The sequence below is a fragment of the Rhinatrema bivittatum genome, chromosome 7 (genome assembly GCF_901001135.1).
Source record: "Rhinatrema bivittatum chromosome 7, aRhiBiv1.1, whole genome shotgun sequence".
Taxonomy (NCBI): domain Eukaryota; kingdom Metazoa; phylum Chordata; class Amphibia; order Gymnophiona; family Rhinatrematidae; genus Rhinatrema; species Rhinatrema bivittatum.
This window is the reverse complement of record NC_042621.1, coordinates 296999160-297022397: the sequence shown is the minus strand read 5'-3', so window position 1 is coordinate 297022397 and position 23238 is coordinate 296999160. Positions and strand designations below refer to the sequence as shown.

Here is a 23238-nt window from a genome sequence, read left to right as displayed (position 1 = left end):
ATTTCTCCTAGAGAAACCTCTAAGAGATACCTTGTGGAAGCACTGGGTACAGGGGAGAATGAAATTCCACCAATCTCTAAAAATGTTTTCTCTCCCGAAGCTAAAAAGGCCGACAGAACCAAATGGAGGCTTAACAGCTCGGGTTCCAGTAGTCGAACAACCTTGGAGACGTCTGACACAGAATTGGCGACGCCAGCAACATTGATAGTAACTTTTAACTCTCGAGCCAGACAAGGGCTGGTTATTAAGACCATATCCTAGACACAGGAATGATCAGTTTTTGGGGTTTTCCCCTGACGTCGCACGAGAAACGCAAAAGAGGCGGAAGGCTTTTCTCCTCTTAAGGCTGCAGGTACTACAGGTTGGAGGAGCCAACCTGTAGTACCTGCAAGTGTACGGTAAAATCTGTGGGTAATACTTATGGTTTTTATGACACAATTCCTTGTAGGGGAAAATACCCGTAGAAACTTCAGAACCCAGAGAAAATGTATTAAAATAATTGGCCTCTATTTCTTTCTTGAGAGAGTCTTTTTCTGGATGTTTAATTGACTATTTCTTGAAGTTGTGTACCTTCGCCCCACCCCCAATGTTTGAGGACTAAATTTCAGGAAAGGTATTGAGAAATGTTAGAAAAACTATTTTCCTTTCTTCTTGCAATTTAAGACCGTTCTCTCTTTCTTCCTTGCAAGATTGTTATCTTGTTTGTTTTTTTGTAAAATGCATAAAGAAAAAAAGAAAGGAAGTGCAGTTGACGATAAAGTCATTCACCTTCTCTAACCCGATCCCTAGGGACTCCCAGTCCCGTGCTCTTACTTCCGGTCGGGTACAGGCTTTCACCTACTGCCGCTAGGAATTTTCTTCCTTTCTGCCCGTGCAAATGCGATGCCTGACCACCTGGGACGTGGTGTCCCACGCTGCCTGTTTACAGGGCCTTGGCTGGATAAGCCAAAGATTATGGCAAGTTCAGTTCAAGGGCACACAGAGGGCGCCATCTGAATGCCTCGGACATCCTGATGCTGGGCCGAGAGGTTTGCCTTTCCCTCCACTGCTGCTGGGCAGAGGGTGAAGAGCACTGGCGACCCCTGTACATCTCCCATCAGAGTCCCGGGTTCCCCTGGGCACCGCTCCCCAATTACAGCGGACGGCTCAGAACAGCCCTTCCGGGGTCTCTGCACGGCTTAATTTATACAAGTGATGCATTAATACGAGGCTCCTCTCCGGCTTGCCTTTATCTCTCTCTCTGCAGAGCTCTCTGATGTTGTGTGGTAGAAAATAGCAGCAGCCTCATGCATGAGAAGCGCAGATAAGGAGACAGAAGCGACGACACAAAGCGATAACTCCTTTATTACAATCATTTCCACAAAGCCAGACAGAGAAAAGGTGATGAGCCGCAGCTGTAACCGGAGCGGGATAGTGTTATTTACGATACAGGAGACAGGGCTTCAAATCCATAAGCATATCTTTGACCAGAGAGGGTGTCCAAAGGTCGCACACTCTCTTTTTGAGGTTCCCGATTGTAACAGAAAGAAGAAAAGTAAAACTGGACCCTGGGATTGACTCAGAAAAGCCCCCCCCCATTCTCCAGATACCCCATCTAGGGGCTCTCCAGTCCATTTCATCCACCCAACAAAGCAGCAGGCTAGGACGGCGTCGTTGGCTTTGATTGGACGCTGGCTTGCTGTGCGCTCTCTCTCTCTCTCTCTCGTTCCCAGTGCTGCGGGAACGCCGGCATGGTCATTGGGTTCCCTCTGTGGAGTTAGACCTGCAGTCCCAGGACACCCTTCCACTCAAATAGTGACACCGCATCATCCGGCTTTGGACTGTCTGTCTGCTTTTTAATACCTTTTGCTTCTGTTGGTGATTTTATTAGGAATGTGAATGCTTGTGCGTTGCCTAGAGCCTGGCATCAGGGGACTAATAACACAAATAAATAAACTTGGCTAAATGTAAAGCCCGCGTGAAATCCACCAGCCGAGTGGTGGGCAGCTTGCATGCCCCATGGTGTTCTCTGGTAGAGATTCATCCCGTCAGGCACTGATATGTGAGATGCGGGTGCTAATGAAGGAAGCTCGGGATCAGCCATCGGAACATAGTCTGTGCCTCCTTAACACAGGGAGCATTGGGAGAAGAGGCAGAATGGGAACTGGGCCAAAATACCATGCATTACCTCTACTGAAGTCTGTGCATGCCTCGTTACATTCTTCACGAGGTGATCATTCTCCCTACAGGCAGACCCTGCAGCCATGCAGCGTGGGGGTCATTCTCCCCACAACTGATCACTATAACACTGCGGCGTGTGTGTGTGTGTGTGTGTGTGTGTGTGAGAGAGATTGGGGGGTGGATCATTCTCCCTACAGGCAGACACTGCAGCCATGCAGCATGGGGGTCATTCTCCCCACAACTGATCACTATAACACTGCGGCGTGTGTGTGTGTGTGAGAGAGAGATTGGGGGGTGGATCATTCTCCCTACAGGCAGACACTGCAGCCATGCAGCGTGGGGGTCATTCTCCCCACAACTGATCACTATAACACTGCGGCGTGTGTTTGTGTGTGTGTGTGTGTGTGAGAGAGAGAGATTGGGGGGTGGATCATTCTCCCTACAGGCAGACACTGCAGCCATGCAGCATGGGGGTCATTCTCCCCACAACTGATCACTATAACACTGCGGCGTGTGTTTGTGTGTGTGTGTGTGTGTGTGTGTGTGTGAGAGAGAGATTGGGGGGTGGATCATTCTCCCTACAGGCAGACACTACAGCCATGCAGCATGGGGGTCATTCTCCCCACAACGGATCACTATAACACTGCAGCGTGTGTGTGTGTGTGTGTGTGTGTGTGTGAGAGAGAGAGAGAGAGAGATTGGGGAGGTGGATCATTCTCCCCCTAGGCAGACGCTGCACCAGTGCGGCTTGGGATTCATTCTCTCCATGGCAGATCACACCGCAGCTTGGGGAGGGGGGTTCATCCTTACCTCCTGATTCTCTAGCAGAGATAAGAGATGTTACACTCTTCCCTTTGTAAAATGCATAAAACTAGCTCAGCTCAGGTGAAATGCTCCTCCCGGCCCCTCCCTTTCCCTGGGCGCTGACAGATACCCAGAGGTGCCCCCCTGATAAAAAGAAACACCTGGTGATGGCTTTTTTGTGCCTCCCCCAGCCCTCCCATTATTCCCAACCACAGATCTGCAGCTGCAGGGCCAGACTGGCTCCTTCTAATTATAGCTCCGGAGAGCTGACGAGCCAGGAATAGCTCCAGGGGAGGGAGCCTGCTACGTCAGACATCTCGGCAGATGCTAACACGGGAGGGACAGGCCAGGCTGCAGCCTCATTACCCAAGCAAATCCGATAGCAATCTCACCGATTCCCAGGTGCAAGCTGGCACCTACTGTTCCCGGTCCTGGATCAGAGAGCAGTGCCTCGGGGTTTCTCCGCAGAACAGAGAGCGCTAAAGGTCCCTCGTAAAGGAAGCTGGCCCGTGCCTGCCAGGTCCCCCCGGACTTCCATCCCGTTCAGATTCGGGGAGCATCATTGGCAGGACATTCGGTAGGGGGTCTTGGTAAAGTAATACCCAAAGCAGAACCGGTTTCAGTGGTGAGAGCCCTTTGCCCGACATTCAGCACATCTGATTTTAAGATCTTTTCTTCCAGGGCCTCAGAAGAACCCCGGTCCTGCTCTTCTGACTCGCCGTCTCCCTGAAACGTGGACGGTGTCGGCTGATGTGGCCCGCTTGATCCACCCGCCCCCCCCCCCCCCCCCCCCGACGACTCTGCTGCCACAGGTGCAATGTGTTTTCCAGTCCTCTGGCGCCGCCCTGCTGGAGCCTTCGCTGCGCTCTGGCCAATTCCGTGCACTGTGAATAAACACAGGACGCGTTCTGAAGCTGAGAAAAGGGTCCGAGGGCATTTCTTTCCCTGCTTCCTCCTGCTACCTCAGAGAAGCCTGCTGACCCTTGCTAGCAGCATTTGCCCCGGGTGGGTGTGGAAAGGGAGGCCTCGGCAGGGAGTATCGGAGGTCTCGTGTGTGAGTGCAATGTGGTGTGGTGTGTTAGTGTAGGAGACATGATTGTGTGTAAACTTCCTGCACATGCGAGAAGGACGACCCGAAATGAGAGAGGGGGGTGGAACGATTCTCCTTTTGAGGAAACGCTAAAGAGGTTGGGACTCTTCAGCTTGGGGAGATGGGATAGAGGGCTGTAAAATCCTGAGTGCGGTGGGAAACGCAAATTGGTTGTTCACGCTTTTTAAAAAAGTACGAAGATTAGGGGAAGCACGATGAAGTTACTAAGTTGTACATTTAAGACAAATAGAAAATACTTTTTTACCCAACGCATAATTAAACTCAGGAATTCGTTGCCAGAGGATGTGGTGAAAGATGTTTTTGTAGCTGGGTTTAAAATGGTTTGGACGAGTTCCTGGACAAAAAGTCCATTAACCATTATTAAGGTGGACTTGAGGAAATCCACTTCTTACCCCTGGGATAAGGAGCTTGGAATCTCTCTACCCCCTGGGATCCTGCCAGGTACTTGTGACCTGGATTGGCCACTGTGGGAAACAGGATACTGGGCTTGATGGACCTTTGGTCTGACCCAGTGTGGCAAGCCTTATGTGTTGCAGAGAGACTTAGAGGAGTTCAGGAGGTTTGAAGAGCTCATCAGGCTTAGAACAGGGCTGAAGAAGCAGGAGGACGCTTCGTGGGCCTTAACTCTCCACAGGGAAGGTCTGGAAGAAGAGCAGCAGCAGACCTGCGGGATTCCTGGAACAGGGAGAGATTCCACGGAGGCCCAAGAGAGAATGGGATTCCTCCGAGAACTGGATGAGTGTCGGAGGAGAACATGAAGACCAAGGAAGGAATTTTAACAGCAGGCCCAGGAGAGAAATGGAAGTGAGAGGCACCTGGGAGAGAAGAAGATTCCACCACTCAAAGTGCTGGGAGGGCCCCGGGAGGAAGGGTGCCTGGCCCGAAGAGCTTACCTGTTTGAGAAGAGATTGCATTTGGATCTTTTATTCCAATTCTGAATTTGCTTGCTCTTTACTGTTGACCAGTCTGATGCTTTGGACTGATCTTTTGCTTTTGTCCCTGGGCTCGTGGTGAAGTTATTTATTTATTTAAAGCCATTTCTAGCCCGCTTTATAACGAATCGGTCGAGCCGTTCGTAGTTTCCCCGGCTGGATCCTGTGGAGTTTGAGGCTCAGCTCATTTATGGGGCTCCCCGGAGCATTTGGAGCTCCGATGCGCTCCGGTGCTTAACGTGGGCTTGCCTTCGGCACCGCGCAGGGACCGGGAAACTTGGTTAGAGCTGCGGCTGAAATCAAGGAAATTGCCTGCAGGCCACCGCTGCTGTCTTCGGTCCTTCAGAAACCCGATGTCCTGCCCAGGAATAGGAAGCCAGCACGAGCATCCCCCAGCTCCGTGCTACACGGGTGCCGACCGCTGCTTGATGCCTGCTCCAGCTGCGCGATCTCGCGCTCCAGACTCCTGTGTTTCCATTCAGCATCTGTGGTTTTTTTAACGCATACCTCCGGTGGCAAACGTTACTCTGCAAAAGTGCAACCAGCCGCTGCCTGCCTGCTCTGCCCCCGTGACCTCCAGCTCGGTTACCTCCTACGCGCCGGGCAGCTGAGAGTGAAACGAGAATTTGATACTCGGGAAGGGTTTCTGTAACCAGTGGCTTTGGCCATTTAGCTAGCATCATTAGACAACGACTTATTACATTGTTTTAATATCTGTTACACACAGAGAGGACACGGCCTGACCTTCCTAGTCTCTTACTTACACTGTCTTCGCGGCGACGGTCCATTTTATACCTGGGTGCTTCGTGATGCGGTAATGGGATGCACGGGTAGGCCCCTGGCCTGGCCTGGCCTGGCCTTTTGGATAAGAGGCTCAGCTTCGGTACCAGGGCCGGGCCCCTGGCTCACTCCCAGCCTTGGTAAGGGTTCTCTGACGGAGGGGGAGGGCGGATTAACCTCCAAGGCCCAAAGCGTTAGGTGTGATCTTATCATCTCCCTGCCGGGACCCTTAGCTGGGCTTCTAACACAAAGCATTACTGAGTTGTTGATTTGTGTGAATAACGTGGCACTCGGCATAGTCTTTTTTTTTCTGGTACAGCATCCATAACGCAGACTCTCAATCCCTCCCTTAAGGGGTCCTCTCTTGGAATTTGTGGTCGCCCCTGGCCAGATTAGAAAGCTTTGACCTAGTCGGGAAGATCTGCCCTCCGTGGCCGACATCCCCTGCTTGATCCTGAGCTCCACATTTCTCCTCTCTTCCCTGTTTGTAGCTCGCGGGCACCTTCGCTGATGGGTGGCCCCTCTCTTCCTCGTGCCTCCATGTTTTTGGCACTGAATGGATATCCTCTCCTCCAAATGTCTGCCATGTTGGCACGGAGTCTCTCTCGGACAGCGAGGGTGCGGGGCGTGACCGAATCGGAGCAACTCCCAGCCGCAAACACAAAACTCCTCGCTGGCAAAAAAAAACAAAAAACAAAAAAACGTAATCCCAGGCCCGGTCCCGCCAGGAGCCCAGAGGCTTTCGTCTAAGTCCCTGGCAATATCTCTCCCCCTTCTCTGCTGAGCAGGAAGGGGTGGATGACGGCTCCCTTCCAACACAAAATCACCAAAAGAGAGAGAAACAGCTCGCCGGCCCCTGGTTGTGAACTAGCAGCAAACCTCTCCTAAACCTAGGCCGATCGCCAGGGCTTTGGGCCTGCAAATCAAATACAGAGGAGCAGGAGGTAAGCGGCTCCGAAATCCCCCCCCCCCCCCCCAGCGGAGGGGCATTGCAGTGACCTCCCCTGGGGCCGCGCTGCTCAGCGAGTCCTTGCTACTAGGCCGCACTCCTTACTCCTAAGTAAGAGATCCCAGTGCGGCCCTAGGCACAAAGAGACTTCTGCCAGCAGGGAGACTCCGTAAATTCCAGGCCCAAAACCTCTGAGAAACGTGTGCCAGCCGGCAAGCCCTGTCTCTGCCTCCTCAGTCTGCCTGGGCCTTCGCTCCCCCCGCCCCGCTTTCAGTCTCCGTCGAGGGAGATCTCCATCCAGGACCCTTCACCGCCTCTCACTTTATTCCTCTCCCTCCTTCCTTTTCTGTCCCTCCTTGCCCTGCTAACTCCCCCCCCCCCCCCCCCTTGTGCATGGAGAGGAAGCCTTCCCAGGGGCAGGGAAAGGATGTGGAGAAATGTTTGCATTTTCACATCTCTGCCTCTACTTTCCCAGGAAATATCTCCTCGTGGGGGAAAATCGGGTGCGCGCGAATGCACGACAAGTTTCAAAGCAAAGGTCTGTGCACTGCTTCGGCTTTAAAAAACTGATAAAAAAAGTACCGTGCGGGCTTTTTCCCCAGCGTGAACATTTTGCATCGTGCACCCGATATGGCCAAGAGAGAAAAGACGTCCCCCCTCCCCCCATTCCAGCGGATAACGCGGTCATCCTCCCGGTCCCCTCAGCTCGTAACTTTGGAGTCCTCTTCGGTTCCTTTCTCTCCTTCTCTGCACGCCCAGAACTCTGCTAAAACGTGCCCTTTCTTTCTCTATAACACCGCCCAAATCCGTCCCTTCCTTTCTGAACACGCTACCAAAACCCAGATCTACTCTCCCATCTCCTCCTTTGAGAGACTGTAGCGGAGGTCTCTCTCCGCTACAGTCTCTCAAATTCAGCAGCGCGACTTATCTTTCACCAAAGTTGCCACACCCATGTAACCCCTCTTCTGAAGCCAGTACTTTGACTCCACGTCTGCTTTTCTGTACAGTGCAAGCTCCTCTTAAGAACATAAGAACATGTCATGCTGGGTCAGACCAAGTGTCCATCAAGCCCAGCATCCTGTTTCCAACAGAGGCCAAACCAGGCCACAAGAACCTGGCAATTACCCAAACACTAAGAAGATCCCATGCTACTGATGCAATTAATAGCAGTGGCTATTCCCTAAGTAAACTTGATTAATAGCAGGTAATGGACTTCTCCTCCAAGAACTTATCCAAACCTTTTTTGAACCCAGCTACACTAACTGCTCTAACCACCTCCTCTGGCAACAAATTCCAGAGCTTTATTGTGCGTTGAGTGAAAAAGAATTTTCTCCGATTAGTCTTAAATGTGCCCCATGCTAACTTCATGGAGTGCCCCCTAGTCCTTCTATTATTCAAAAGTGTAAATAACCGATTCACATCTACTCGTTCAAGACCTCTCATGATCTTAAACACCTCTATCATATCCCCCCTCAGCCGTCTCTTCTCCAAGCTGAACAGCCCTAACCTCTTCAGCCTTTCCTCATAGGGGAGCTGTTCCATCCCCTTTATCATTTTGGTTGCCCTTCTCTGTACCGTCTCCATCACAACTATATCTTTTTTGAGATGCGGCGACCAGAATTGCACACAGTATTCAAGGTGTGGTCTCACCATGGAGCGATACAGAGGCATTATGACATTTTCCATTGCATTAACCATTCACCTACAAGTACCCTCCTCTCTCCCTCATCCTTCCTCATGACCTCTCTCTATTCATCGGGCAAGCTGCTCTTATCCGTGTCCTTCTCTGCCATCAGCTCCTGACTCTGCACTTCCCACCTGGACAGGCCTGGCACGACCAGGTGTGCATACCGTGCATTTGCTCGGGGCGGCACACCCAAGGGAGGTAGCGAGCTGGCGGCAGCAGGAGAGGCCGCGGGACTATCGGCAGCCGAAGGACAGAGGCTGCAATCGGCTGGTGCTGAAGCCACCGGTGGCTGTCGGAGAAGCTGTGTCGTTTGCATGTGCGTGCGCACAGCTTCCACTCTCACCCCCTCCCAATCAGGAAGGCCCACAGGGCCGTGGTGGAGCCTGCATGCCTGTGAATGTCTGTGTGAGAGCCTGTGTGTCTTTGAAAGTCCATGTGTCACACACACACACACACACACACACACAGTATCTGTTAGGGAGAGGGGAGCCTGTGTATGTTAGAGAGAGGGCGTGTGTGAGAGAATGAGTGTGTATGTGTGTGTGAGAGAGAGAGAAGATAAAATTTGGGTGTCCCTACCTCCCCCAATCCATGACAGTCTCAGGGTACTTAGAAATCAGAAGGTCACAGGTATGGAGAGCAGGAGATTTTTTTTAATCCTTATTAGTTTTAATTATTGGGTGTAATTTGATAATTCTGCTCTTTCAAAATATTTAATTTTTTAGGGGGAGAAATAGAACATATTTTAATTATTAGATTTTTTATTCATCAGATGTTTCTTGGTGTTTGGGAAATGTTCTATTCATTAACTGTTTGAAATATTCTTTTTATGAATATGATTGTACTATGATTGTTTTACATTTCTTGATTTTATTATTTAATGCTTTATGAAGAATGGTAATGTTTCTGTTTTTTCATTGTTGCTCTGCATACAGAGGATGGCTCGTTGTGGTTTCAGTTCAGTTCTTCTGATCTCTTTATTGTGTATTTGCTGAGGGTCTCTCTGTATTCTGCATATGTGACCGAGGTGAGGTATTTTGCTGGCATGTAATTTCTGTGTAGGGATCTATCGCAGCCTGGTTTATTGGTGTTCTAGGGCCTGGTGTAATATGTGCAGTGCTGCCTTTTCATAGATAAGGTTGCTAGGGTTGTTTTGGTAGGGGAGATTTTACCATATTGTAATAATTCAGTTTATTCATGGCTTTCTGAGGGCCAAGCTCACGCCCAGCACGCATTACAAAAAGTCCAATTCCATAGGAGCTCCAAGTGCCTTTTTTTGCAGAGTTTTCTGGTTGTTGTCACAGCAGTGCATGTAAATATAAGGTTGTAAGTGATAGCTTTGCCTCAGCAGACTGAACTTTTGAATGTCTTTCATGTAAAATGTGTTGTAAATGCACAATGTAATTGTGTGTGTCTGTAAAGGGTGTAGGAGTGTGTGGGGGGAGGGGTGGCGAGTGTGCAAGGCTGTAAGGTTTGCCTAGGGTGCCTCATACCCTTCCCTGTCCTTGGGAGGGGGGTGTCAGTTTTTAAACATATAGATTGTAGGGCAGAGCTGGGATTTATATGATGGGCCCGGGACAGACACTGAATGAATCGGGGGGGCAGTGCAGTAATTTTTCACACAGAGCAGCAAAAAAAACTCATACTGGCCCTGCGCCTGGGCTGTGCCGTATGCCTGAAATAATCTTCCTGGGTCAGGGCATTGTGCTCCCCCCCCCCGGCCATATTCAGTTCCAGCCTAAAAACCCACATGCTTTGCCATGATGATGGCCGTGACGCGTTTAACCATTAATACATTGACTCTGCAATGTTCTGTTTCTCTTGTTTTGTGCATCGCGATGAGACTGTAAGCTCCCCTGCGCAGGGACGCTCACGTGTGTAACAGTACAGCGAGACTATAGAAATGCTAAGCTGTGCCTGGCAGTAGTAAGAGAGGGAGGAGCGGTTAACGCAGGCCATACCTTATTTTATTGTTTGATTAGTCCCGGAGACCAAACATTTTTTATGCACGGAAAGCCTTTGCAGCTTCTGTGTACATCTGGGGGTGAAGACGAGAGAAATCTGCAAACAGGACAGAGGAGGGCTTGTTTTTAAAACATTTACCGTATATTCCGCATACAGTAACTTGATAGCAGTGTAAAAGGATTGCGGGCATAAGACTATGGAAAGGAAAGCAGAGCAGGGCAGAACGAGGGGCTGTGCTCGGCTCAGAGACGGAGAAAAAAGGCGACAGATAAAGGGACCGCAGGGCGGACCGCACTCTCTCCGCCCCGTGTCCTTCCAGGTCGTAAGGTGATTGCGTGACTTTCCCAGAGCCAGGGAGATGGGATTGGAGCGCGAGGGACGGGCGGGTGTCACGGTGCGGCCCGGAGAGCCGGCCAGCACCTGCGATGGTACAGACCGGCAAAGCATCCTCGGCAGGCCAGGGCTGGCACCCTGCAACAGAGAACGTGAGCAAAAACCGTGCCCTTTACAACATCTCGTGTGAACAGGCCCTGCGCCTCAGCCACAAGCCTCCACGTGCGGACTCTTTCAGATAACTCACTGCCGACCTTCTCATACCAGCAGCACAGAAGGAGCCAGCACGGACTTCACAGTCCCCCCCAAGGGCAGCTCTTATTACCCCTGGCGGCGGGGGACGTTTCATCGCAAGCTGTTGATGGAGAGGGATCATGGATAGGCCCGTGGTGCGGCAGGATGTGGAGTGATGCCGCCAGGATGTGATGAAGGATAATACGTTAACAGCGGTTTGCTGGACTGGTGTGAGAGGAGCGTCCAGAAGACCCTGTTGCAGGTGCTCGGGGCCTGGATGTGGTTCAGAGAGCTAAAAAGTTCCAGATTGCATTTCTTGCAAGGGCCATGATCCGGTGCTCCGCTGGCAGGGGGCATTGCTAGGGTACCTGAAAGATCCAGGTCACAGGTCCCCTCCCACCCCGAGATTATGATAATTTAACTCATCGCGATAAACAGGTTCCCCAGAACAGTCCTGTAAAAACACAAAACTGGAGCTTGCACTTTAAAATATTCTACATTCCCATGCAGCTGTGGTCAGGGAGTCATCCTATGTGACCTGTGACACGGAAACCACCACCCGGTAAGTTTGATTCTGATGGGGCTCCAAGACCGCTCTCCATCCCACCTCTTAACCAGCTTGTGTAACCTTAGAGCTAGATGCCGGTTTGGATTTCTGTGCAGGAAATGGGTTCAGTGTTCTTGGTATTTTATCTGCAATAGAAAAATCCAAAAAACGATTCAGTAAGAAACTATATGTGTCTTGGGATGAATGATTTGAGGGTTGCCCACTGTAGGATTTAAAACTTCCCGGCTTGCTGACATCCCTTTCTTCCGACCTTCGCTTTGCCCTGTGGTGTGCTCCCTAAGGTGTTTATTTTAAACATTTGTAACCTGCTGATCCACAGTTCTCAGTGAGTAACAAACCAACACGCATAATAGAATTAACATAACACAAGTTGACTGATACAAGCCACAGCCCTTCTACCCAGAATGCCTGTATATTGTCTTTTATTTATTTATTGAGGTTTCAATTTAATAATACGTTGAAATCGATGTTTACAGAAAAAAACTATAACTCTCTATTTAGACAAAATTCAAGAAATATAGCTAATTACATATTATAAGAATAGTGGGAGAACCAATATCAAGCGGATTCCCAGGAAATATAAATCTTCTTAAACATTAAACTGAAACACCGTGACATGCAGCAGTAAATTCTCATTTAACCAACACCTCTTGGATTTAATTAGGAGTGCGAGTCTAAATATACACATAGTTGTTCTGCCTCAGAAAAAATGCATCTATCATTTTGATTGTACCAATAGGCACCCACACGGAAACAAGTAGAACTTGGCGCCTCGTGAGATCACTTCATTTTTCATTGATAGAAAAGATTTCCTTTTTTCCTGCATCTTTTTAGTAACACCAGGAAATAATCTTATTTGGTAACCATAGAAAAGCTGCGATTGATTCCGAAAGGATAATCTTATCAGAAGATTGTATGAAAGTCACAAGCAGTGTTGCTCTAGTTTCTATTTTGCCCTCGTAGGATTTTTCCAAAATATCTGTAAGATTGTCAGAAGAAACATTATCCTGTTCCTCTTTTTGCTTTTTTACTTCTTTTCCAGGCAAATAATATATTTTGGAAGTCACTCGGATACTTGTCTCGGAGAAACCTAGAATATTAATAAGGTAACTTTTAAGAAGATCCTTTGGTGTCGTCCATTTTGTTTTAGGGAAATTCAGAAATCTTAGATTGTTTCTCCTTATCTCATTCTCAAAGTAATCCAGTCTCTTCGTTACCAAATTCTCAGATTTTATTAAATTACATTGCACATCTTTTATACTTTTAATTTCTATTTCCACTTTATTCAAAGACGTTTCCACCACTTGAATCTTACTTTCTAATTTGTGTCTCTTCCATATTTCGTTTTACCATATTAGTTAAATCATTTATAGCCGTATTCATTTTTGTAAGTGCTTTCCATATTTCTTCAAGAGTTATTTTATTCAGCATTTCCAACGGAGTATTCAACACCACTTGTATATCAGTCTCCTTACCTCCCCTCTCCAAGGGGCCATCCTTGTCTTAAATCCAAATGCCATGCTTCATCTTTATTCTCCCTGGAGCCCAAGAACAACGAGCTCTCCGAAGACGATGGTAATATTCTGTCTCTTCTTTGGCGGTCGGCAGATCTTGCAGCCGTTTGTATCCTCTGCGTTGGTGTCTGTTGTTCCGTCCCCTCTTCATTTAGAGGCCTATAGATCAAAGGTGGGATTGTTGGCGCTCCAGGGCTGAGTGACACTTCTTCGGCCATAGCGTCCGGTGACCGCTGACCACTGTCAACGCCAGCAGCTGCTTCCTCCGGCGTCTGCTGCATGGTCCGGAAAGCATCCTCGATCCGCGTTTGTCGCAATAAGGCATCGGGGATAGAGGTAAGGTTATCCCGGATCCTTGCCTTTCTTTTAGTGTGTGGCATCGAAGAAATAAGTTTAGGCAATTTAACAAAGGAAAGGATTTCAAAAATTCCACTGAGCTAGGATGTTTCCATGTTCATGGTGAGGCAGCCATCTTGGTTCTCCTCACCTGTATATTGTCTAGGCTTGCCACCAACCTGAAGGGCAGAGGAAAAAAGGAAGGCAACTAATAATTTCCTGAAACTCAGGTAATCGGTTTCTAACTTCAAGGTTTCAGAAAGCTCATTCCATAAAGTTGGACCCTACTGCTTGAAACATTTGTTCACGAGAATCACTTAACTGGACTTGCTTGTGCATGGGTGCAACCAGAAGATGACTAAAGGAAGATCAAAGTGGGCGTATTGAGCTGTATCTTGGCAGTTCTGGAAATGAGTGAGGCAGTGAACCACGAATAGATTTGACAACTGTCAGGATTTTCAATTTAATTCGCCAGAGAACTGGGAGCCAATGTGCTTTTACCAGTACTGGCATTATATGGTTGCGTCTAGAGTAAACTGAGCTAAGATGAGCTGTAGAGTTTTGTAGTAACTGAAGAGCCTTCAGAGAAGATTCGGGAGGCCCACATAGTTACAGTAGTCTGGTGAATTCAGAATAAGAGCCTGAGTGACATTCTGAAAGTCCATACTATCGAAGGAAAGTTTTAATGATCGTAATAAACATTGTTTGAAAAAACAAGTAGGGAAAACCAATTGAATCTAGGGTCGAAAAGACAGAGAGTTGATCTTGAACCCTGAATCTCTGGAGCAAGACTTGATAAGAATGGGGGGTGTCATTGAAAAGCCACTGCTCAGGAATGTTACATGACTCCTTTACAGGAGAGCATCACAGTCTTGGTTTTGCTTAAGTATTAGACTATTCTGAAAAAGCCAAATTTTTATCTTAGATAAACAGCTTAACAGATTTTCAGCCAAAGTATAAAAGAATAAAGAAAACGGGAGCCAAAACAGAGTATCATCTGCATGCAACTTAAATGTGAGACCCATTTGAGCTAGTAAAGTGCAGAGAGGAAGCATATACTATAGATATTAAACAGGATTGGAGAGAGTGCAGGCCCTTGTGGAACCCCAGTAGACAAAGAGAAACAGGCCGATACTACAAGAATCACGTGAGAGCCGGCGCTCAATGTTGAGCGTCCGCTCTCCCAACGCGTGCCCAGCCACCTCTCCTGGGCGCGCAATTCTTTATTTAAATGAGGGGTTGCGCTAATAAGGAGGAACTAGGGATAATAGTGCCTCCTTATTAGCAAAGAGGTGGCTGTCAGCGAGTTCCCGACAACCGATACTCTGTTTTACCAGTGTGTGTTTCCAAACCCGCTGACAGCCACGGGTTAGGAAAATGGGCACTGGTAAAAATGAGTGTCTGTTTTTCTGGACCGGTGGGCAGATTTTTTATTTTTGGTTCCTTCGACTTAATATTACTAGGATATTAAGTTGGAGCAGTATTTTCTGCTTTTCTGTACACTATTCCAGGTTGCTTAGAAATTAACGCCTGCCCTTGGCCGCACATTTTACTTTCAGTATCCTGGGGACTAACTAATAGCCTCATCAACATGCATTTTCATGTGATGAGTGCTTTAGTTTTCAGAGGGGTTGTTTTGCTGCACATTTTCGACGCGCTAAATGCCTTACTGTATAAAGGGTAATAGACGCATGTCGGAAACGAGTGGCCAATCGTAGGCTAAACGGTGCGCTCAGCCGAGCACACTATACTGCATCGGCCTGAATGAGTTTGAGCAGGAGTTACCAATAACGACACTGGTAAGAGCAATCGCTGAGGAAAGAAGCGAACCATGAGAGAACACTTGATGAAATACCCAAGGATTGTAAGAGCGTTAATGGTATCGGATGCATCAGTGCATATTACAGGTCATCCTCAACGCCTCCGCTGACCGTCACTACACAAGACAAGAGAAGACGTTTTGTGCTGTGGCCGGACCGAAACCCAAATTGAGCCTCATTTAATGTCATCTAAAAATCGCTGCAGTTGCTGGAGCACCGTCTTTTCCATTAATTTAGTGATTAGTGGGAGCGGGGAGATGGGTGGTAGTTAGTGGGGGTCAGATGCAGTAGAGTTAGGGATTTTTTTTCAGAATGGGACGTACTACTGGGAACGTAAGCATAGCCAGTAGAAGCGCTCACGATGACCACTTATATTACTTTCTCTGTTGATTATTGAGGAATTCACAAAGAAGGATCAAGCATTGAACCCAAGGTATTATGCAGGGAGAGCCGTGTAGTGCGTCCCATTAAAGCCTATTTTTCCATCCAAGGGAAGACAGGTGACTTCTGGAATAATACCAAGGGATCCCGGAGGCAGGATTATTGCTGGATCTAATTTACTGCTGTGTGGATTCTGTCTGGAAAAATTGTTTGGTGCCAATTAACTGCCCGTTTACTAAGCGGAATAGTAAAGCTTTTATTTGGAGCACCCAACTCCTGTGACCCGTTTGTTTACTGGCACTGTCCAGCATGGAAAGAGACAAAGCACAACCTCTGTAACAGAGACTTATACGCTGTCTGTCCTCCTCCCTCCATCGGAGAATCCACACCAGGACTGTGCAAGGACTAAACCCTGGTATCGAGTGTGATCCCTGCCTTCATAGCTAAGAGGGGCCACACACAAATATATTCGTCTGCACCACGCCCAGAATTGTCTGGAGGCAGCAGCGCTGGGGCTAATGACGCGTCCGGTTCTGCTCACCATGACCAGTTAACTGGCTGACCCTGAGGTGGCCGTAGGGGGTGGGTCCCATCCCTTCAGCTCTCCTGCTGCAGGAGTTAAGTTTGGAGGAGAGAAGACGTCCAGGACCCCCCCCACCTGGCGCAGAACGAGTCTACCTGGGATCCTTTCCTTCAGGTCCCCCTGCGGTCAAACTCTGTGGCCAGGCTGTGCTGCAGAATTAAGGGTACAAGTTAGATGGAGGCCGGGCCCCGTGAAATCCAGCTCTTGTGTGCCAGAGGACAGACAATGTCTGCTGGCAGGCGGCCCGAAGCTTCAGCTGCTGTCGTCTGGCACGGTTTGCTCTCTTGCTTCTGGATGAGCGAGGAGGCAGGTGCGTGTCCTCCGTTAGCAGCCCGGCCGCCATCGAGCCAGCCGCCAGCGTATGCGACCGAAGAGTGAGGCCTGCCGCCTGCATAAGAACATAAGAACATGCCTTACTGGGTCAGACCAAGGGTCCATCAAGCCCAGCATCCTGTTTCCAACAGAGGCCAATCCAGGCCATAAGAACCTGGCAAGTACCCAAACACTAAGTCTATTCCATGTTACCGTTGCTAGTAATAGCAGTGGCTATTCTCTAAGTCAACTTAATTAATAGCAGGTAATGGACTTCTCCTCCAAAAACTGGGGGGGATATGATAGAGATGTTTAAGAGCATGAGAGGTCTAGAACGGGTAGATGTGAATCGGTTATTTACTCTTTCGGATAATAGACCTGGCTGTTCATGCAGGCTTTTCCTAACTCCAATATTATTTAACTCCTAACAATCAACACACATCACCATCAACATCACTATTAGCTACCTCTTACAATGTAATTATATGTAATTAGCTGGTTTTCCTTTCCTTTTTCCTTCTCACGCCAAGTTCTATTTTTCCTTGTTACATGTAACTGCTTTTCCGCACTATTGTTCAAGTTTAAGTTTATTTTGCACTCCTGTTTCATGTGAACCAGCATGATGGGACTTTTGTCTTGAATGTTGGTATATAAAAAACTTAAATAAAAATAAATAATAAATAATAGAAGGACTAGGGGCACTCCATGAAGTTAGCATGGGGCACATTTAAGACTAATCGGAGAAAGTTCTTTTTCACTCAATGCACAATTAAACTCTGGAATTTCTTGCCAGAGGATGTGGTTAGTGCAGTTAGTATAGCTGGAGAGAGGGATTCTCGAGTTTGACCCCCTGCCTTCACTCCTCCTACTGCTAATCTCACCCTGCCAGAAAGTATGGAGCTCACTCTGGAAATATGTCCCAACAGCAAACTGCTCCCAGCCGTGGGAGGATCTAACAGTAATCTGCGAGAGAACAGTGATTAGATCATAGAAACATAGAAACATAGGAACATAGAAATGACGGCAGAAGAAGACCAAACGGCCCATCCAGTCTGCCCAGCAAGCTTCACATTTTTTTCTCATACTTATCTGTTTCTCTTAGCTCTTTGGTTCTATTTCTCTTCCACCCCCACCATTAATGTAGAGAGCAGTGATGGAGCTGCAACCAAGTGAAATATCAAGCTTGATTAGTTATGGGTAGTAGGGGTAGTAGATCAGGGTACACAGGCTTGCACAGCTAGGGTGGTTACAAACAGATGGAAAGGTCAGAGTGCTGAACCCTGAGTCATTAATTATATTTATTTATTTTTCTATACCGGTGTTCGACTTTACATATCACATCGGTTTACATTCAGCAAAAGAGAGCAGGAAATCGGGCGATTCCTTTGTCTAATACATTGAACATTTGTAACATGGATTTGTAACACCGTCTCCTGAATTAGAAGAATTTCATGCAAATCCTTCCCCCCACTCTTCCGTCCAGTATTTCAGTGTGCACTCAGTAGAAACCTCTCCCGTACTCTCCTCTTTCTCAATAAATTCTTCTTCTCACAGACTTAACATCAGTTTCTCCCACCTTAAGGGACCCTCAGTAATTCTCTCCCTTCTCCACAGAAACCCTGCCTCATTGAAGCATAAGCGCAGGACTCACCCCCCACCCCTCGCCCTTCTGTGGCTTCCTGACTCCGCCTTCTCCCAGCCGACTGCGGGATCTCCAGGCTCCCCATCACCTCTGGGCTTTAGATCGAATCCCCTGGTTCCTTCCTCTTGAGGAGAAACGCCTACTCCTCCTCCCTCATGGGGGGAGGGAAGCCCCTTCCGAAGATTGGCCGTCCCGGGCAAACCCATTCCCTGGCTGGCTTCTCCCCCAACTCCTTCCGACAAATCCTCACCCCAGAATTTTATACCGGATGCCCACTCCCTCTACAGGACTTCTCTCTCGCATCCTTCTTAAAGGAGAAGCCTATCCCGTTAACCACTCTTCCCATGTTTTACTCCACAGAAAGGCGTGGTGTAACCTTACCCGAGGGGACGCCCTCTAGTGGCCATTCAGAATATCGCCCCCTCCGAAAGAAAATTAGAGGTGCTCAACTGCTTCTGCTGTCTTACGATACCTCCACATGCCCCATTAATTTCCTCAATTTACACTAGCACTCACTGGGAGGCCAAGTAGTCTCCCCTGTCCCGAATCCTTAGTGACGAAAAAACGGCTGTCGTACATTTATTAATCTTGTGCCCCCCTGCATGAGTTCATCACTTCGGTGCTGGTCCGCCCCTGCGCCGGGGCGAGTGACTGGTATTGTTCTGTCTTGGGCAGAGATGAACGACCGCAGCTCGGCTGCCTGGTGACGTCCATCAGCGTTTCAGAACGATGTGTTGCACGGTTTCCAGTACCTGGAAAATCTGTGTTGTGAGGGTGGAATGACTTCCAGCGAGCGAGGCTGTGACCTTTTAGGCATTTTTATTTTCATGACTCTGAGGTGGATTATCATCTTTATTAATTAAAATTCGGTTTGCCACAGGATTGTCGAGGGGGCCCGTGTGGGTCCTTCCGCAGGAGAGAACTCTGTACTCACAAATTTGTGTACATGCAAATGGCGCTGCTATCTGCCAAACGTTCGGTTCCGGCCCACCACACATGCGGGACACTGACCAACACTCGTCACAAGCTGTATCCGTCCCATGAAAGGAGGTCTTCATTTAATTTTAATTTTTGCACTTATAGGTCACAAGTACGGCTGCTTAAAATGACTTACAAAATAAGATACAAGCAATAGATTGCATATACAGCAGTCAATACAGTACAATTAAAACCACAAAATAAAGTTGCCCTGAGGCCTACCGCAAGGTTATGCAGTGACCAACTTGGTACAGATAAACTTTAATTACACAGCAGGGAACCAACTCAATAAGTGACCCGTTTTCTGATCAATGGTAGTCCAGTAAGTAGTTAAGTTAGCCAGCAGTGACTTTAAAGAGCCATGTTGTCATCTGCTGACTGAAGGGCATATAATCTAGTTCATGATAAACTTTTTGGTAAATATGAAGCAATCTAACCATGCAAAAGCTCACTTCCTTGTGCCCTTCAGGCAGCTATTTATTTATTTATAATTTTTATATACCGACATTCTCGATACAAATATCAAATCGGTTATCAGACTTAATGTTCACAAGGAGTGAAACCCATCTAGGTACCTCGCTACGTACTGCAGACCAGAACCTCTCAGAAGATGAAATGCAAGTGCTAAAATCTTAAATGAAGAGCGTTGCGTGATTGGAGGCCAGTGAAATCCCCTGAGGATCGGTGTACACCTCTCACTTCTTTTTTTTTGCCATGATAACACCTTATCTGTGCAGTTTTGAACAATCTACAGTTTGTTCTGCAGTCTGTTAGAGAGCTCAACGTACAAGGAATTGCAGTCCTCAAGATGGGATACGACTAGTGCTAGCATAGTTTTCTTTAAATCATTTATGTCAGTGTAAGCTGGCAGTTGCCTGACCAGACCTTGTTTAGCAAAGCTTATTTGTTTCTCAAGCTTGAGGAATGTGAGGATTACTCCCAAAAATCAGAACCTGATCCAAGCACCACCAGTCACTCTTAAAAGAAGATGCCGATAAGCCTATCTCTGCTGAGCAGGACACAACATCTTCCTAGAAGAGTGAGTACCAAAGGCATTGCAGTTCCTTCTGATAGCTGTAAGGCAGGGCCTAAAGATATCCATAAATCGAAACATGCTGAAGAGGGCAGTCCCAAGTGCACCAACCAAGACCAGGTAGTCCTCCGCCTTCCTCGCTGACCACCTGGCCAAGTGCCTGTCTGCTCACAGCGCCAGTTGTGCTCCTTAATCAGTCTAGTGCAGATTGTATCTGTCCATGTTTAGACAGAGCCCGTCTCCATATTGTGGAAATAAAGGTTAAGAAATAAAAACAAAAATGAGGTGATACCTTTATATTGGGCTAGCATTTTGGGAGCTAATGCTCCCTTCATTGGGCCAGTGAGCAAAAGATAGGGACGGTAACTTTAAAATGAGCGCCCGAGTGCACCTACGCAGGAATTTTAAATCGTGCCTGCAAGTACGTGTGTATGAATGTAAAAACGCCTAGCGCGCGGATGTGTGCCCCTAATTTTAAGTGGTTATGTGGGCAAATGTTGTTCGTGTATCTTCCTTAGGAATTTCTTGGCTTTAACATGCGCAGCTATGCAGGTTTTAAAACATGCGCATGTGAAGGAAGTGGCCAGTTTGACCAATTAGGCCGCCAGTTGGCCCAGTCTTTCTCTAGGTCATCCAGACCCTTCTGGTTCAACAGCCTGCACTCCTCCCCCCAGTTTATCCAGGCCCCTCACCCAGTGTTTTTAGGCTTTAAATGGGTTTTCTTCAGAGTTAAGTAAATAAGCGTGAGCCGACGTGCGCTGCAGGTGTGGGATTTAATATCCGTATTTGAGTGTGAATGTTGGCCCCACCCTGGAACGCCCCTGTCATGCCCTAACTCCACCCATTTTTTTTCTTCTCGTTGGGTTGCTCGCGCGTGAGAATATACGTGCGTAATTGGGCTATTTTAAAATATGAGTTGCCGGCGCTGCGCCCAGATACTCGCGTGTAAGGGCCTCTTAACACGAGTAACTCTTAAAATTCACCCCAGTGCTACCAAAAAATGTAAGTGAATGACAAAAGGCATTCCAGTGATAGAGTGAAGGGGAAGGGCTTTTTCAGGGGGACAAGTGTTTAATGCGTGATCAGAAGGGGACGGGCAGGGCCGGATTTAAATACTGAACGCCCAGAGGCGGTGATTATCCAACTCCCTTCCCCACCCCAGTGTCACCAGCAGTACAGGAGTTTGTGAAGGAGAGGGGGCAAGGGACCCCTGATTTTCCTCGTTTCTCTGGTCCTCGCCCCCCCCTGAGTTTCAGCAGTGCTGCGCTCCAGCAGTAGCAGCAATGCAATTCTGTAAAGAAAACCCAGTGCGGGGCCTCCGGCTGCCAGTCGCGCTCTGTGGCACCTTGCCCCCATCCTCCCACACGGGCTTTACTATGCAAATCCATCCAAGGGGTGGGGTCTTGAGAGCGCGACTGGTAGCTGGAGGCTCCGCACTGAATTTTCTTTTTAGAATTGTATTGCTGCTACTGCTGGAGCTGAGCACTGTCGCAACTCGAAGGTAGGCCCGGATAAGAAGCATGGGAGCAGCGGCAACACTCCAGCGCCTATCGGTTTTTGGCACGGGAGGCAATTGCTATGTTGCCTATGTCTAACTCTGGGGCTGGTGACAGGCAATAGTATAATTTTATGGCTCATAATGGGTTAAGAAACCCAGGTCTCTGCATACTTCCATGTCTGTTCCAAAATGTTTGATTATTTTAATTCCCAAAGTTTTGTTCCTGGATTGTTTTTAAATTTTAAATTTTCCTTTAATTATCCTGATCACAAGGTTATCGATGCAGTGTTTCCCTGCAGAAGTGGTGTTGTTTTGGTCTTCTCTGTGGTGATTGATTTTGTATCTGTGGACATTGACTCTTGACACAAGATCAATCACCAAACCTCCGTGGGGGGGGGGGAATATCACCTCCGAATCTGCCCCTGGTGACACACATCATGTTGAAGAAGATGCATTATGTGACTGAATGTCTTCGCTCAGGCATTGGATCCATCTTCTAGACCCCATCCTACTATTACTTCTGTACCCAGAAAACTCCAGCAAGGTTAACCTCTGCCTAAAGCCTGGGAGAGGAAGGCGATACTCGTCTCTGTTGGAAAACAGGATGTTGGGCTTGATGGACCCTTGGTCTGACCCAGCATGGCAATTTCTTATGTTCTTATCTCAGCAGCCTCTCCCTGTTGGAATGCATAATATGGTCCGTCACGTTGCTCCCTGCCGCAGGCCCTGTCTGCTGCCTGCAGCGCCCCGTTCTCTGAAAGCTATACCCATACGTAGTCCAGATTGTAGGGGCTAATGACTTTATTTTTTTTGGAGAAATTTTGTATTGCCACAACTCCTGGTACTAGCAGTTCCTCTTTGTCTGTTCCCAGAGCCAGTTTCCTGCAAAGAGACTGTTTCAAGATAGGAGAGAGTTGCAGCCCATACACTGCCACGCAGTTTTTTTTACCTCGCCAGGCCCACAAGCTGTTTGCACTTGGCGGACCTCCATTACCCTCGGGTAACCACTCCGAAAGATAAGCTTCTTATCCATAAGCCTCTGACCCCAGATCACAGTCATAATGGGGAACAACTCCAGGAAGGAATAATTTCAGTCATCTCTCTCTGACCGTGCCTTAGACATGCACCCCAGCAACAAATCTGAATAAAAGTCCAGGGGTTGATGAAGCTTGTCGAAGAGATACTCTGTTGTATTGACTTGCCAAGGGTGGATCCTTCCGCCTTGCCTTTGCCATCTTTATGTAGTAGTGCTTTCTACTTAAGTCTAATAAAGCAAAGACCATCCTGTGTGTTAAAGCTCGCACCCTGGTGACTGCCCTTTCATGCAAAGATTCCTATGAACCCGCACGCACTTCTCTGTAACTTGTGTCATGGAATCCAACTCCTTCAGACCCTCTGGCATGACATCGCCTCAGAGTCGAGTTCCGTTCCAGGGACGTTAGCCCTCTGGACAGACTTTGCCCTGTCAGGCATGGCCCACTGTCGCGGCCACTGCATCAGCCATGAGTCCGGTGCAGGCCTGCAAAGCTTCTGGCCCACCCAGCAATTGTGACTGAGAGAAAATTCAATGGGTGATTTCCACAGTCTTGGATTCTTTCCCAGGGCACGAATGGACCGG

General features: G+C 48.2%; 1 protein-coding gene across 1 annotated transcript in view; it reads left to right on the top strand.

Annotated features, from left to right (window-relative positions):
* Nucleotides 1-23238, top strand: part of ABLIM1 (actin binding LIM protein 1) — a 364303-nt gene that overhangs the window by 140427 nt on the left and 200638 nt on the right.